Here is a 12,008-nt window from a genome sequence, read left to right as displayed (position 1 = left end):
TGATGGTTTGCTTCTTGCTGCGCTGAAACTCACCCGTCCTTCCTGCAGCATTTCAGAGTGTAATACACAGAGCTTGCATGACTTTTGAATGATAAAATCTTTGGAAATGTTAATAACAATAATAACAATAAACAACTTCCTTATTTTCACACTTAAATTTCAAAATAAAACAATGTGCATTTCAAGCTTCTGAACGCAGGAAAAAAGCACCTGGGTGAAGGAGCTTCATGTACTTTCTTGACACAACCACCAGAAGCCCTGCTTCCTGCTCTTGCCTGCAGCTCAGCCACTCGGAGGCTGATGATACCCACCAAAAAGAGGCATCTTCCCTTCAAGGCATCTGCTCCACTGCTGCTTTCCTGCACACCATGTGCAAGAGCAAGGAGGATGGCAAAGCAGGCAGCAAGCACTGCCTTCTCCCATGGATCAGCCATGACACAATGGTAAACGTGGGCTCAGACTCCTTTTCTACTTTGTGTAAAATCTGGCATTTGGATAGTCCAGGTAAAAATCTCTCACAAATTGGAGCAAGCATTATTGTACATGTATTTTTCTAATCAACAACACCTTGTAGTTATTACCCTCTGACTGACCAAAGTTACAATGTTTTTGCACTGATGATTTCAAACACCTCTCTGGAAACAGATACCCCACAGACTGTGCATAGAGAAATGTCTCGACACGTCTCGACACCTGAGTCCTGCCATTTTGTCTGGGGACCCTGAATTATTTGGCACCACACACATTTCCAAGGCACTCATCCTGCAGCATGCTTCTCACCAAAAGCATCAACAGTTCAGGACTTCAGTAACTATTCCACAGGGTAGTGTAGATGAGCCACATTTTAAATAACATCAGAGTTTGACACACTTCAGGAAGCCACATTAAAAACCATCCCTTATCTCCCAGGGATCCTGGAGAAAACATTCAGTCACAGCCCAGCTTGTGCTACAGCTTCACCATCAAAATTACAGAATTCCAGGGGAAAGAAAGTGCTCTTATTATAAAGCTGTATTTTCAGTACTTACAACATCATGAAAAATGATCCCTCAGATTTAAACTTCTTTCTTTTGTTCTTAGCCAAAAAGCAATTCTTTTTACTCTTTCAGTTTCTTAGTATGGAAAAAGGGATCTGAATCCTGTGCCAGTGTCCAATTTATGCTAGCTGAGAACCAAGCTCCGTGTTTTGAGGCTTGGAAAAAAAAAGGCAGCTTTATTTAACTTTATGTTACTGCATCATCACACACAAACTTAATACAGCTTGGATTCAGGGAACAAATCTGGCATTTAGCTAGCTTCTGTGAGCAATGTCTTCAGAGGAAAATAAGAAGATACACTCAAGTTATTTATATTTGTAATTACCATTAATCTGTATTACTAATGAGGATTTTGATCCTGAAAATGGATCCATAAACATGGACTCCTGCACCACCATGGAGCTGTGATATGCACAGAGGCCCATAGGAAAATTTTCCACTGAAATATATATGCTACACTGATTATTTGGACCTTAAAATAACTTTGAACATCTGATTTAACTTTTACTGTATTGCTCATCTCTAAGTAATCGGGCACACCTCCAGTTGTGGGGTTTTTTTTCACTTAATATTAAAACAAAATTTGAGATTGTTACACGCTATCATAGTGCTGTCCCTTCCCATTTCCAACACTGCTCTAAATACTGAAGTCTAAATTAATATATACAATCCTGAACCTACAGGGTTGATTGGATGCACTCAACTTTATACATACAGATTTCAACAGGATTACTAATAATACATAAAGTCAAGTACACATGTAAATTCCACCATGAGCAGTGCCTTGACTGAAAGTCTGCTCTATTCTTACAGTACCAATGTGCATTCTTAAAACAAGAGACCCCCTCACCCATCATTATCTCCTCTAGCTGCTATTGCATAAAATGAGATTGGGAAATGTGATAAGCTGTAGCAGCAACGGCGGAGAGCAAGGGGCAGGCTGTGTTGCAGGTGTACCTGCAGCACACCGGGGTCCTGTGACAGGGAGTTGCGTTTGTTGGGACCTGCCCTGCTGTGTGCCCTATTTGGGCCCCCAAAAAGTGACACTCCAAAAAAGTGCTGAAATTCTCCAGTTATGGAGCCACGTCCTGAAGTCCCTGGCACCATCACCACCTGCAGCCAGACCCAAACCATTCCTTGCCTCCCTTCATCTGCAGAAGGGGTGGAAGGTGGAGAGATGGCAAACGAATTACTTAACTAATTAAAGCCAAACTTTTTCTCGCAATGAGTCTCGGAGGCGGCAGTCGCTCCCGGCGGGGTGTGGGTGGCTGCTGCCGTGTGTAATGTCCATGCCCTCTGCTGGCTACAGCCAGCGCGTCTCAGCTGCCACCGCCGCCCTGCCCTGGCCGCCGCCACAGCGGCCACGCCGGGCAGGGGCTGCCGTGCCACAAGTCCCTGCTGTCCAAATGATTTTATCCCCTGGTTTTGTCAGAGCTGCGGCCCGGGTTTAAGCATCCCTAAGCTGGTGGCTACACTCCAGGAGGACAGGAGCTTGGAGGCTCTGCACTTAGCCATGTCTCGCTCTGATGCTATTAGCCAGGACATCTGAGATGAAGATTGACCTATGAGTTTGGGAGCATTATTCTGGTCTTAGCAGCTGATCTGGGCTTTACTCTAGTGGTTGGTGTAAGGATTGTCCCAGAGCTCAGGAGAGCTAATATGGGATCTCTTCATCTTCTGAGCCATCTGTGGCTGCCCTCTGCCAGAGCCCTCTCTCTTCATAGGAAGAATCTGGCAGAGGCAGGGCTGAAATCATCCTATCTATCTGCCAGAAAACTGAAATTTAGAGCTGGCACACTCTCAGTGACTAGTCTTCCCAGAATGAGAAAAGAGTCTTTTAAATGACTTGTTGACTCATATGACTAGTAGTAAGAAAATTTTCTTCAGCCTACAAAAATTTTCAATGGCTGAGAGATGAACTAATTTTCTTCTTGTTAATCATCATTATCATCACCATTGTCATTATCAGCATCACTGTCATCCCCATCACCTAGATCTCTTCCAAAGTCTGCTGACTAACATAGAAGAACCTCTTGGTTTTGCTTTTCATAACACGCTGCAAGATGCCAATATAATTTTAAACATTGCTCATCACCAAATATCTACAGCAGAATGGAGACCGTGCCTGGGATTTTGCAAACAAGTACTATGTATTCTTTATATATCATTGTCCTGCAGTATCATTTCTTATACAACCTTCCCCTTGGAAAATTCCTTCTCCAAAAAAGAGGTTGTATACTGGATGGCAGATGTCAGACAAGTAACTGAATCAAGTGTTTTAGGAAGACTGCTCTGATGTGAACATCAACCACATTATTGTTTCTACAGCTGAAGCCTAACACAGCTAGAGCCCTAAAAGAGGCACTTCTGGGATGTGGGCTCCCAAGGAAAGTTCTCTCCAAAACTCTGGTAGCCACAGAGTGTGTGATTTGAGCACATGCATGCAGCGACACCATTTTCTATCAACTGTTTCTAAAATTTGATTACAGCACTGGACACTTGTTTTCTGTACAAGCATCCACTCTTTTTTCCAGGGCATTTTAAAATCCCTCTCTGAGCAATATCCTGTTGCTAGGAGTTCCACAGGCTAATGGTGTGGAAAAATATTTCCCAGTGAGAAGAGCTACACCTGTCCAACCCCCCTTCTGTGCACCATCCATCACGCTGACAGCGTAGGTAACTTGCCCGGGATCATGTCAAAGCGTGAAATAGCTATAAAGGCAACGCATATGTGTTTGTCACTTTTATCATTAATGGGATCAAGCAAAACTAAGGCAGAGCTATTGAACTGTGCCACAGAAGCCAGGGGAAGCTGCATGTCCAAGAGCAGTTCAGAGCGGTGGCTCCTGCTCTGGCCCACGGAAAGTGCACGGGGTGAGCAACACTTCGATCTTCTTATTTATTTGTGTTTGAGGTGACTGTAATGCAGGAAAAATGTTGGGTTTGGTTTTGGGGCCCAAACAAGCTGCATAGCCTGGGGCAGGGGAGCACCACCTCCACAGCCTGGACCTGTGGCTCCAGACTCCTCCTCCTCCTCCCTTCCCAGTTCAGCGGGGAAGCCCAATTCAGCAGAGGATGGGAAAAAATACCCACCTCCCCTTTTAGCCAGGCAAGCAAACCTGAGCAGGACAGATCTAGTGAGCTTTTAAGGCAGCTCTCTGGTGTGATTAGTTAGAGCTTAACATGAGATAAAATCAATTGGAAACTTGTGTGAGTTAGGGCTGCTCTCATCAGTCAGAGTTTGCAGCAGCCAAGTGCAGCATGATTGTTATTAATATCTACTACAGATGTATAAGCTGAAATGGGGCTTTACAGTAAAAAGGAAGACAAGTTGCTCTTTCCCAAGAACATACAGATTGTGCATGTAATTCAGGGCCATGCTGAGCACCCTGCACATCTGTAGTGGTGGGAACTCACATCTGTAGTGGTGGGAACTGCCTGTTCTTGGGAGAAAATACACTGGTGTCTTATAAGCATAGGCATTTTCTCATGGTACTGCATAACACACGAGGATGTTGTTTAGGAGTTTAAAGTGCTGAGTATTGGGGTGTTTGTGGTCCATCCTGGGAGCTGCATTAGATGTGAGGCAGCCCACACACCATGGGTGACTTCAGTCCTATGCTTTGTGCCTGCCTTCTTTCAAAGGAAAAATGCTTTCTGCCAATGCAGTAAGTAATTCTGTATGAGGCTGCACCTCAGCATCAGCTGTAGTGCTCACTACTGTGACTGCTGTGATAATTCCCATGCTGTCACATGAATGGGATTGCACCATAAACTCACACACCTTAGCCGTGCTGATGGCCAAGCCTACATAATGGCCCAATGCATTGGTGCTAATGATCCAGTGTTTATGGTGGCCCACAGCACCGTTGTCATGCCAACGAGATGGTATTCCTCTCTAGAAAAAATAATAATAACCAAATAAATAAATACTTTCTTTCTCTAGACTGATCTGTCTGTTTAATAGAAGTTGGAGATTAAACCTGAAGGGAGAAAAATCCTGGCTGAAATACAAACCAGTCTCTGTTCATATGAGAGCAAAGCAAAACATCTTTCTCCCTCTCCATCCCTCTGTGCTGTGCAGAACACTCTGTGCAAAGCTTCCTCTCCAGCAAAGCAAACCCCTCCTGTGGCAGGACAGGGGAGCAGGAATTTCTGCCTAACCACTCTCTCCCTGGGGATTGGGACTTCCATGCTGAACCCCCCTATCCTGGTCCCATGGCAGTGTGGCCCCAGCAGGGACATGGCATGAGGAAAGCCTGTCTCTATGGCTGCCTCATGAGCACCCAACCTGCCTAACCTGCCTTGCACTCTGCCCCAGCACGTGTGGTGCCCCAGCAGAGAGTTCAGCTCTGAAGCACTTGTCAGGGTATTTGCAGTAGGAAGGGTGATGATGCTACAGACCCAACCGAGCATCGCTCCTCAGGATCATCCCTTCCCTCTCTGAGAGGCTGATGTGCTTCAGAGCTCCAGCTCTTCCTTACCTCAGTCACCAAACCTGGCTCCAGCACCCATTCTCACAATCTCTTCTTAAATTTTCGGAATTTTTTAAAATTTCATATAGAAATAAACTCCTGCTGCTGAATTTCAGGACTTGGTGCCTGGCTGTCACTATTCCCCTCCCAGGAAATTACCCATCTTCCTCTGAGAAATATCTATCTTCTTTCTACCAGTCTTTCTCACAAGTCACTTCTCACGTGCATTTCCCATTCTGTTTTCTTGCCCCTCTCTTGTCCTTTAATCCAGCTCACATTACTCTAGCAGTAAATTATTTAAAGCAGGCAAATATGTGCAACAAGCCAGCTTTCTGTCAGACACGAGCCTGTTCAGAAACTGATACACTCAAAATTTCTTTATCTTGGCCCAGCTTTATCTTGAGCTAGCCTTTTCCACCATCCAGTTCAAATGCCTCATATCCCATCACACAGTCCCAGTGCCCTACAAATCATGGCCCTTCAGATTCCTGCCTTGATTGTTGGAGGAACATCTTATTGCTTCTGCAGTTTTCCTGCAGACTCAACCCCTCCATGGGATCAATAAAGTAGAAGTTACTGTAATTCAGAAAATTATTCAGATAACAAGAATAGCTTGAATTTTAAGAGCAAATAACAACAATTAAACTTGGAAGAGGCATAAGCCCTTACAGCACAGGTTGGAACAGCAGCTGGTGTGAAGAGGAAACTGGCAGTCTTGTCCTGCTAGTGGAGTTTTCCCTTGCAAAGTTTCTTGCCTCTGGCACCAGGGGTAAGGAGACATGGATTAGGTGAGCTCTAGTTCTGGTCATCTCCACACTCCAGCATTTTTGGCTCTAGTCAAAATTCAAAAATGTGATAGCAACACCCCAAACTGGGCATCTCACAGCTGAGAGCCTTCACCTGCACTCACCATGTCAGCCACTTTCCTTTGTTAGCAGTGAGACAGTGAGCTGCTTAAGGCAAATGCCCAAATTCCCAGGCGCCTGCAATGCACCATGTATAACCAGTCAGGCTGCATGTAATAATTTCTCCCTGTTGTATGTGAAATATGTGAAAGGTCACTTCTTCCAGTCCTGTGTTCTAGGCTGGTTTTCAGGAGACTCCTTTGCATCCACCCTTCTAGCAGTTCATCAAGCCACCCATGCACAGCACTGTTCTCCCTCCACAGGCTGTGACAGTGAGAGACAGTGGTAAGATTTGACCAGGAGATGTTAAACAGACCTGACAATTTGTGTGCTCTTGTAGGAAATCTTGAACTTCAGTAGCATCTGGGTCTTTCTCCCAGTTATGTTCTTGAAGCTGTCATGTTTAAATTATCCTGGAGATGTTCAGTGTCTCTCTCTTATGTCTTCAGAGCGTGTGGGTAGTTGACCCTGTTGAGTAATGTCATCCCATTAGACGGAAACACATGTTCATTGAGATAAGGATGAGCTGTCTCCCATAAGGTTTGGAATCAGATCTCAGTTGGTCTTTCTGTTACACATCCAACTGGCATGATTCCTCCCTCCACTGAAATCCTGCAGGGATATATTTCAGTGGGCTAATTATAAATTCCTTCTGTCTTGCAATAGCTGGATATAGCATGCCTGGTGGCATGAACCTCCCCTGCTTCATTCGTGTTGTGCACCTCTCTTGCTGCAGGCAAAAGTAATTTCCCCAGCCTGGAAATGTGATTTAATTTGACCTTATTCACACAGGTTCTGCATCTTTTACATTCCCACCCCCAATGATAAAACAGGATCAGAGGAAATTGCAATGATTCACAGTGATGCTCTGCCTCAGCCTCCAATTCTTCTTGTTCCTTCCTCTCACTGCCATCTCTGCTCTGCCTACCCATTACAGCTACCGGGTACTTCTGACTGTAGGTGGAGGATGTAAGAAGGATGTAAAGACGTGAAACCACACTCTTGTGTCATATCTCCTCTGCCAGGAGAGGCAAATTGCGTGTCCTTCCTTATGAGACACTTCAGGAGTGAAAGGAAAAGAAATGGAGAGCCAGAGTGAAGAGGGAATATTAGCAGAAGCAAGGGAAGTGCTCTAGCACTCTGTTTGTCAACTGTTTCTGTAGCAGGTCCTTACTTGCAGTCCCTGCCTGCCTGGATCAGCCATCAGCCATCCTCTGCCTGCTCAAGGCTGCTGTCCTAAACTGCACAGTTCTACTGTCCTGTGGCTGCTGTCCCCAGTCTCCCCACTTACCCTTCCTTGAGATGGTAAGAATAAATTGTCCAACTTAAAAACCTCAGCCCTGGACTCCTAGTGGTCCTGTTTAGAGGAACATCTGTGGAAATCCTTGTGCTCCCCCTGGTTCAGAAGGTCTTGTTTGTGGGATTCTCTCTCCCTCATCTGGTATTTGATGCTCAGCAGTGAGATGTAATAGTGAGTTTCTTTAGAAGACAGACTCTGTAGCTGTGCCACAGGAGTGTTAATAACACACTTGCTACTTTGCAGAATCCCAAAGCATACAAGATGGTTGGAGAAGCACATTCTGGTTGTGCAGCGACTGCCTCCACCACTAAACTTGGGGACAGCAAGCCTTTTTACACCAGCTCACAGAAGCTGTAAGCCATGACAAGAAACTGGCAATCCAAAGCAATAAGCTGCCAGGCATTAGGGAAGCATGCTTACACAATTTTCCAGTAATAGGGATGGCATCAATTGTCAGCAAAGCAGACAATCTGGCTGCATGTGTCATTCAGGCTTGTTCATGTTCTGTTTCTCACCTGCTGGCTTTCCCTTTTGTGCTGAATTGTTACCAGAGCCCTGGGAAACCTGCTGGGTCCAGTGCCAAATTGTGTAGATCCTTTCCTTCCAAATACAGATTTTTGTCTCATTTTGGGTGTGTAGGACTGCTATTCTCACAGGAAGTTTCTGAAGGGGATGAGAAATGTTTGAGATCCCTTAAGGGATCCGGGCTATACTTAATCTTGCAATAGCTTTAGCTAGAGAAGCTCATACTTGCCCTTTCTGTTTATACCTCACTTCAGCAATTCATATCAAATGGAATATGGCCTAAACACGTAATTTCTAACCCTAGGTTTTTGTGGGGTATCTTGGGCCAGACAGGAAGGACCACAAGTGGTCTCTAAACTGCTGGTAGCTGCAAGTGTTGAATATTGAGCTTTTGCACTAAGAAGAGACTGGGAAGGAGTGGGATGGAGGAGAAGGAGAGTATGTCCTCTCATCAGCACTCTGTGAAGCTGGGAAACAGCTGCCAGAGCTGGACACCACAGTGGATAAAGGACAAAGCACTTCCATGTTTTGCACCCAATTGGTACAGACTGATAAAGAGTAGGAGGATTTTGACCTGGAGCGAGTTCCTCCAGGGTGCAGACTTTAAAGCCCAAAGGTCCAATTGAGAGCATGTGGTGGGTTGCCTGCATGTTGATGGGCTGATCAGTGAATCAAGCCAGGGGATGGAGCAGTTTTATTGCTCTCCAGTGTCTCTGTCAGCCAAAGCAAGATGCCTTGTTCCCTGGAGCCACCAAAATGATGGCTTGTGCTTCTCACATAAAGAAAAAGACCAGCCTGGTCTAAAAACCCACAGCCTGACTTTAGGAAGTGGCAGAAGGTGCTGATTCCCAGTGAACTGGATGTTTGCAGGGCACAGTGCAAGACTCGGTGAGATCCAGGCACTGCCCACTGCTGAGTAATGTTGTTGTGAGTAAGAGACTCATATAAGCCATCCATGGTTTCTATTCATTTTCTGCCACCCCCCCAGGCAGCTTGTGTGAGGCTGAGCAAGTCGCTTGATCTCTTTGGCTGCAACTAAACTTATCTTCATTATTGCACATTTTGGCTCACTTTCATCCTCTTCTATCGTGAGGAGTTTGCCTCCAACCCTGGTCTTCAAGCAGGGATGAGCATGCTGATGCTCCTTCCATCCTCTCACAGTCTCGTGTCTATTTAATCTGTAATGTTTTAGGAGCAGGGACATTAACCCTCATCTGGATTAGCATTGCTCTAATGTAAATAATATTAGTTACATTATAGATGTTTCTGTAATTAGAGTTCCTGTTTCTATAGGCATTTAAACACCCCGTCTCCTCATTTGACAGTTATGTTATTTGATTTGTGTTCTCCTGATGTGGAGATCAGTACAGAAACCCTTTTATCTCTTCTGATGAGCAGGTTTAGACTATGATTGGATTTGATTTTTTTAGAACCGTGTGTAGGGAGGAGCCCACAGATACCAGGTATGATGTGTGTAAGGTGGGATACAGCCACAGAATTTAAATGGAGGTTAAATAACATGACAAGAAGCAGGGCTTTAATCAGTAGGGTTTTTTCAAGGAGCATGAGGTAAGGACAAACCTTTTCAAAAGGAGAGGGGAGAAAAGAGCTGGCCTAGTTGGCAAACCCTTGGAAAAATTGGCCTCCCTGTCTCAATTTGTCTGCATTTTAAGTGAGACACAACAGTATTTGCTGGTATTCTGAGGGAAGCCCACTCATGAAAAGGTTTACCAGAGATGATTTTATCAGAGATGCTTGCCTCAGCAGATGGCTGTATGCTTTAAATTTAAACAGAGAGACATAAATAGTAGAAAAGAAAAGAGGGTAATAAGAAAAATATTAAACTGCCCAGTGCAAATCCTTGGGGAACTTCTATTGCAATAACTGACCTCCCATATAGCACCATTTATTTCATACTCTGGCAGCTTTATAGTGCTTGTACAGCTACAGACGAACACCAATTTGCCAGTGCAGTTTGTTTTGATAACTGTTGTTTTCAATAAATCTATATTAAAATCAAAGGGAAAATTAAATAGACTGAAGTCGGTGGCACTAGAGATAAGGTAGCACATTCCTATGCTGGCCTCTTCAGCTGGAGGAGCTTTCCCAACCATCCAGTGTGGGTCACAGGTGGGACAGATTTCAGTGGTCTCAGCTGTGCTTTCCAATGGCAGCCAATCTGAGTGAGAATTTTGGTGGGGGAAAAGAATTTTGATATTTCCAAGGTCAGTTACTTTCAGGGCTGCAGCAAAGGAGGAGGCTGGGGGAGGATGCACCACTCACTTCCACAGGCTCCTTCTCCTGGGTTTCAAAGGACAATTGCAAGCACACAGGTCAAGGTCTCCAGCCTTTGAACTCTATGCTGTGTCTCCCAGGACCCCTTAGGTGTTCCCACTCCTGTATGACAGTCCACACAGCTGGTACCTGTGGACTGAAAGCAGCAGCAGAAGCAGGATCTGTGAATGGTCCCCTGGCAAGCGGGATGTCTGCATCTCAGATTTTTCTGGACGTGGCATGTCCTTACCCTCTCTACCCCTGTCAGCCCAGGTACCTTCTGCAGCATTAGGGGAAGTCCTGATGGAAGAGAGGGAGGAGAGAAGAGAGAATAGAAATTCCAGGAGAGTGCCAAGAAGGAAGGAAAGAAGAAAGAAAGAAAGAAAGGAAGGAAGGAAGGAGTGAGCTAGGGGAAATGATGGGAGGGAGAAAGAGGCTGGAAAAGGAAAGAGGGTCTGCAAACACTGGAGATAAAAGACAAAGAGGCAAAAAATAGAATAAACAGAGGGGGAGATAGTGGGGAAATTAAAGCAGTACAGACAAAAGTATGTGAGAGCAAGGGTCTGACTCCCAGAGCAGGCAGCAACCCTCTACTCCCCTCCCTGGTGAATTCAGCTGTCCATTGGAGGTGTGTGTTCCTGGAGATAAAGGTGAGACATAAGTTTGGTGAAAGGAGCTGCTTTGGTCAGGAGTTTAGGAACTACTTCAAAGACACAGCTCTGGACACTTGGAGCAGCAGGGGCTAGAGCTATCCAAGTAATTATTTCGTTTCAGTGGGGCAGTTTAGAGGATTGTTGAATCCAGGAAGTTTTCCATAGCACAAAGCATCACAACTGAGTCCAAATAAATTATGAACCTAAGAGATTTCATGGTAGAGTAAGTAATTCTTTTTTTCCTAGTTCCCAGTTACTCTGATCAGTGTGTTCTGGTAGAAAAAGACCAATTTTCTACCAGAACACACTGATTGGAGTAACTGGGAACATTTACTAGAGTGTATCAACATTATCCAAGCTTTTGCTGAGAAATTATTTAAAATATTAATATTTGGGGTGTTGTCTCTTTTTTCCCCCTCATCTCCTTCTGACAGTATTGTTTTATTCCTGTTCTACATTTTTACCTGATTTGGTCCAAGCATTTGGCCTAAAACATGGGATCTCCTGAGCTGGGGGGAAACCAGGTGCTCTCTGGGTAAAATATTTTTCCTTTGTGAAGTTTTGCTTCCCTGCCCACAGCAAAAAAAAACAAAACACAAGTGATGACAGGCCTGTGCCAGGCCCTTTGCCTGACAGCCATCAGACCAAGGGGTAGTTCAGGTTTTTCAGGAACAATCATGTTCCCTGGGGCCATTCAGACTGTGCCAGGCACTCCTCCCCCTGCTCTAGTCTCTTATGTCCATCTTTTAAAGGCACATTTGAAAAATAATTGTTAAAACCCATTGTAGCCCCAGTTTATGGCAGGGATCCTTGTTGTTCCTTATATTGAGTTTCACAAA

This window comes from Agelaius phoeniceus, chromosome 8 (genome assembly GCF_051311805.1).
Source record: "Agelaius phoeniceus isolate bAgePho1 chromosome 8, bAgePho1.hap1, whole genome shotgun sequence".
Lineage (NCBI taxonomy): Eukaryota > Metazoa > Chordata > Aves > Passeriformes > Icteridae > Agelaius > Agelaius phoeniceus.
The sequence above is the reverse complement of the archived record's forward strand: the minus strand, read 5'-3'. Positions refer to the sequence as shown.